General features: G+C 29.8%; 1 long non-coding RNA gene across 1 annotated transcript; it reads left to right on the forward strand.

Annotated features, from left to right (window-relative positions):
* The first annotated feature begins 4,639 nt into the window (after nucleotides 1–4,639).
* On the forward strand, nucleotides 4,640–5,451 carry LOC142240798 (uncharacterized). Its single transcript, XR_012723393.1, has 2 exons — nucleotides 4,640–4,748; nucleotides 4,807–5,451. It is a non-coding gene; the product is annotated as an uncharacterized LOC142240798 (long non-coding RNA).
* Nucleotides 5,452–5,960: the final 509 nt, after the last annotated feature.

Consider the following 5,960-nt stretch of genomic DNA (forward strand, 5'->3'; position numbering starts at 1 on the left):
CAGAAAAATAGATTTAAGAATTAATTTCTCTGATAAAAAAATATCTATATATATTTATTAAAGATAAATATTTCAAGCAAAAATTAGATAAGAACATATTTAATTTATCCATACAACTAATTAAAAAATAATATAAATTATAAAAAAATAACGCATACAATTAAACTCCGACACTCTAAAAACAATGATACCTCAAAATATAGATGACAAAATAAAGAAATCGCTGGTGATAACACGAGGAATGAAAAATAAAATGCGCATAAAAGAATATAATAAAAATGAGGAATATATGCATGCTAATAAAAATAAGATGTCTTCTCATAGTGAGCCTGATCAACTCAAAGTTTGGGAATGTACATCAATAAAAGTTATTAAACTCGCGAGAAAAATGAAATTTGAATTATGTAAGTCGACTAATGAATTTAAGATTCTTGATAATCATTCTGTGAACGAATTGCGCATAAGGTGTAGCGATAATCCCTATTACTCAGGTAATCTTTGGGAGAAGCTATCATCTGAGTTAAGCAGAATGAGTATTAAGACTTTCGCACTAGAAAAAGGTGACGAAATATTTAATATAATAACCCATGGGAAATTTAAAAAAGAAATGAATATATATTTGAAAAATAAAGACGTCAAAATATTACTATATGAAAATCCTCGAAAAATAACAAATAAAGAAGAACAATATAAGCTTATAAAATTATATCACGATACACCATGCGGAGGTCATTTTGGAGTTAAATAGACATTAACAAAACTAAGACAAAAATACATATGGAAAAACATGTCTCAAATGATAAAAAAATATGTTACTACATGCGATTTATGTCAAAGAAATAAACAAACAAAACATACTAAGGAACCTTTAATAAAGACAGACACACCTATAGATAGTTTTAGCACAGTTGTCATTGACACCGTAGGCCCCTTACGTCCATCAGAAAATTATCGTTACATTCTGACTATGCAATGCGAATTGACAAAATATGTAATAGCTGCACCTATGGAGACTAAAGAAGCCAAGTCTATAGCAAAAACTTTAAATGAAAATTTAATTTTGCGATATGGCATATTTAAGACCTTGAAATCTGATAGAGGCACTGAATTCGTTAATGAATTAATGGACGAAATGTGCAAACTATTAAAGATTGAACAAAGGCTTTCAACACCATATCATCACGAGACTTTGGGCACAATTGAAAGAAACCATAGAGTTCTAAATGAATACTTTTTGTCTTTCGTAAATGACGATAATTGGAGTAATTGGATACCTTACTATGCATTCGCATACAACATAACGCCACATGTTGATACTGGGTATTCACCTTTTGAATTAATATTTGGCAAGCTACCAACCTTGCCAGGGGAGAGTGTGATGAATGACACAAAAATCTACGACATTGACAATTATGCTAATGAATTAAAATTAAGATTAAAAATATCATTAGAAAATACTAGAAAGTTAATAGAACAAACAAAAATCAAAAGAAGTCAAAAATCATTATTGAATACAAATAGAATAGATTTAAAAATAGGTGACTTAGTTTTGGTAAGGAAAGAAAATAGAAAGAAAAACCAAGCACCGTACCATGGTCCATATGAAATAACTGATATCAAAGAACCTAATGTAAAAATAAAAATAGAGAACAAAGAAAAGATATTACACAAAAATTTATTAAAGAAATATCAAAAATAATATCTCATAAGTCAAAACATATATTGTATCAAATTACTATAAGAACAATTATACTAAGGAACTTGTAATTATATCAATTGAAATACCAAAACACTAAACATACCACTTAAACAATTGTACCTATTAAATTTCAACCAAAAATATTGTAAATAAATATGAACAACATAAAAGAGACCGATATGAAAAGATCATGTGACACATTCTTGTACCCAATTTGTTTCGTATAGACCACACAAATTGTGAACAATTCTCTTTAGGGTGAGGGTGTAATGTGATCATTCACACATCTCATTCATTTTGTTGTTATGCATATAAGATTGCATGTTAACATTCATAACATATTGTTAACATACGCTGCAACTGCACCTAACATTATTTTGCTTACTATGTTGGTTCATCGACATACTTTGGTATTCGATGACTGCATTAACCAACTGACCTATATTATTGCCGTTCTTGTTACTCTTAAATAGAACATTGAACTAAGCAAGAATATGGACAAATGGGTTCAAAGCAGAGCAATGCTGCGCAGTCAGCATAAATGCAATTGTAACGCGAAAGTAAAAGTAAAACACATGTGTGTAAGAATGTGTAATTCCATGATTGGTCAATGCACTAATGTAAATATGTATTAGTAAATTTAAGAATGAAAAATTGTAAAATAATTTTAAGAAGAAATTAATATAAAAGAGGGACCTTGAGCCCACAATAAAACAGAATTAATTTAGACACTGAATTGATAAGGTGTTTTAATTTTCTCACATAACATTTAACATTACAATATATCAAAATTTTTGATAGAAATAAAATTTTGACAAAATTTTTTATAGAAATAAAATTTTGACAAAATTTTAACAACATTTTACCAACATTTTCTATAGAAATAAAATTTTGACAAAAATTTCTATAGAAATAAAATTTTGGCAAATTTTCTATAGAAATAAAATGTTGAGAAAAAAACAAAATAAAATTTTGACAAAAATAAAAATATTTTGACAAAATTTTCTGTAGAACTATAATTGTGACAAAACTTTCTGAAGAAATACGAGGGCAGTTCGGAAACTTCTTAGCCTAGCACAATAAGCGCGGTATAAACAGAAAAAAGTTAAGTGGTTTGGAAACTTCGATCTCTGTTATTAACACATTAACACGTTAAATTTTGTTTCGATCTGGTAACTCCTTCATATAGAAACATTTGTTCAAAAAAGACGCATCCGCATTTTTTTCCATTGGAAAAATTAGAAATGCGTGCTGTCATTAAATATTTACATAAAAAAAGTTAATCGGGGCAAGAAATTCATAATGATATGGTGAATGTGTTAGGTGAAAGTGCTCCTTCATATACAACAGTAAAAAATTGGGTTGCTGAATTTAAACGAGGCCGTACAAGCATTGAAGATGAACCACGTAGTGGACGTCCAAAAACTGCAATGACAACAGAAATTGTAGCCGAAGTTGTAATGTACACGAATGATATTCGCCGTTGATGCAAATTTTTTTATACTTAGGAAGCATCCTGAATCTTGGTGTGAGGTAGGACTTCGGGAGCCTTTGATACCGCTAGCTTCAATCGTTGGGGAGGGTTCGGTCCTTCTCAAGCCAAGCCAAGTTACCATCACAGACATTATTATAGACTCCCTATTTATTTAACCCCAATCAGTCAAAAAAAAAAAAAAATTGAACCAGAAACTACAAATGAAATACAATAGAAACTCCAGAAGAGACACCCCACTGGAATGGATAAAGATTATTTATGTGCTATTTAAATGCCGTGTTAAAAGTCTTTCTCGGATGTTCTGAGAAAGTGCCTCAATACCCACACCAGCCTTTGTCTTAATTGGCTATTTTATTAAGACCCAAAAAAAAAAAAACTAAATTACTCCATTTTATGTAATCGTCCCTTTTAATAGGAAAACGTCCTTTACCCTTTTACCAATTCATTATTGAATAGAACGCAAATTATTTTCAATATATATATTCATTCAAAATGTTTATTAATAATTCACTAATATAAATATAATTCCTTAACATTATTTTTTTCTATGCATCCATATGAAATTCTATGAAAAGATTAATTAGAAAATTATGCTTAACAAGAATGGAAAAAAAAAACTTAATTCAAAACATACGTTTCGCGTGATTTTTGACGAACTTTAAGGGGTTAATCAATGCAAATTTTTGTACGAAATAATAATGAGGAAAGAAAAACAATATCAAAACAAATAATTAATGATATAAACTCAGATACTTGAGAGATACAGAGAGAGTAAGAGATCACATAAAAATGATGAGAATACCAAACAATGAAATAAAACAATTATAGCAAATCATAGCAACAAAACAGCATTGTGATATTTTACTGTGCTCTTCTCTCTGGCTCTCCAAAGCATGTGAGTACGATGTTATGAATGCAAGAAAACGTAATGAATGAAAGTAGTAAAAACTTACCACCACTCCCCGATCCGTTGAAGGCCTTCACTCTGATCTGGATGCTGGTTGATGTTATTGATGATTTGTTATGAACCACATTTGTTTACCAACGTAGCGTAAAAATGATATAAAATTATTTTCTGCATTCATTGATACCTTCGTTTTGTAGCATACGACAAATATTATTTTTTCTTGATGCAAATTAAATCAGTATGTTTTGAATTATTACTCTTGAATAAATTTGCGAATGTTGAGAATTTTCCTCACCACGAAACTACAGATTATAAATAGTTATAGCGTTTCAACATTTTAACAACAGATACACAGTGTATCAACCAATTTTTTGTAATGAAGTGTTACTTAAAAACAAAATCTGTAGACTAATGTCGGACTTGTTTGCAAGGAAAGGATAAGCTGAATTTCCATTCTTTTTCTCTTAAAAAAATACTTTTAAATTTAATAAGTTAAGAAACAGTATTGAGCGAAATTTATGTCATTCTCAAATATCATTTGGATTTTCAAAATCATTTTTAAATTAATAATATTATTTTAAGGCGATTGATTTTTTATGCGTATCAATTATAAAATTTTAAATAATTAATTGGGCGTATTGGAAAAAGTTAATTGTGGTCGTAATTTTTAATGAACTTCTCATTTTAAATTCTAATAATTTCTAGGATTTGGATTTGTTTTTGGAAAATATTTGAAATGCATTAATAAATTAAGATTGTTTGCATGTTGTGTCCAGTAACGAAGTTTGAAGAATTACGATTGGAAAAAAATATTTAATGTTAATGAAAAATTTTAAGACTTTCCCGACTTTATGAGATAAAATTGCTTCACACTGGTGTACTGGATTGGGCCAAAACGAGGTTATTATTCTCTAGTCGGGTGTATGATGGCAAGGCGTCATTTCAAAACAAAGATGATGGTCGAAGGCACTAAATCTTCTGGTATTTCAGGATGAACTGTTGCTCCAAGACTGGGAGATGTCTCAACAAAATGATTCGATCCACTACTACCCTGTAGGTAGAGTGATCGCAATTTTGGATGGCACAGTTTGGGAAAATTCGAAATCTTTGATGGCTGTCGTCCCAGCAATAAGGAGGAGTACCAAAAATTGGGGAAAATTATGAAACGTGTTCCCCTGATGTTAATCTGAAAACCATTTTCAGCCAATTAAACATTTGCTCAACAAAAAATTCTGATAAAATGAATTTACCTTCAAAAGTTTTATAATTAGCCACAGAATCGAATAAAATGGGTAAAAATAGGTTGTCACTAAATAAATCTTTTGTATGGATTCATAATATAAACATGGATATACTTTGTATAATTTTCACTGTGAACGAACTTGCTATCTACGAAGTTTACAGGAAATAGAACCTGAATTTGGCTGCAGTTCAGTGATAAGCCTGAGTTTTCTCAACCAGAGCAAAGCAAAATGTCAAATCTATGCAAAAGTAGAATATTTGCGAGAGTTTTTCCGCATTGCCAATTCATTCAATAGGTCATCCATTCTGGCCAACAAAAGTATCTAGTACGCAGCATATTTTATGAATGCAAATTTGCTATAAAATTTGCATTATTCCCGAGAATATTTCATGAATGAAATTACGCAAAATTCTAAGAAAATATTAAATGTTTTACGAACTGGTTATGTTATCAATGATATTATCCATGACAAACACCTTTATGAGTACGCCTCACATCAGTGCTTTGCGGCGTATGTCAACACAAAATATGAATGAAATCAGCTGTTAACAAGATTTAGCATTTGCAAGCTAGACTTATTATGAGACAGAAAGAGAAAAAAATAATTTTGTTGTTG

Source organism: Haematobia irritans, chromosome 1 (genome assembly GCF_050003625.1).
Source record: "Haematobia irritans isolate KBUSLIRL chromosome 1, ASM5000362v1, whole genome shotgun sequence".
Classification (NCBI taxonomy): domain Eukaryota; kingdom Metazoa; phylum Arthropoda; class Insecta; order Diptera; family Muscidae; genus Haematobia; species Haematobia irritans.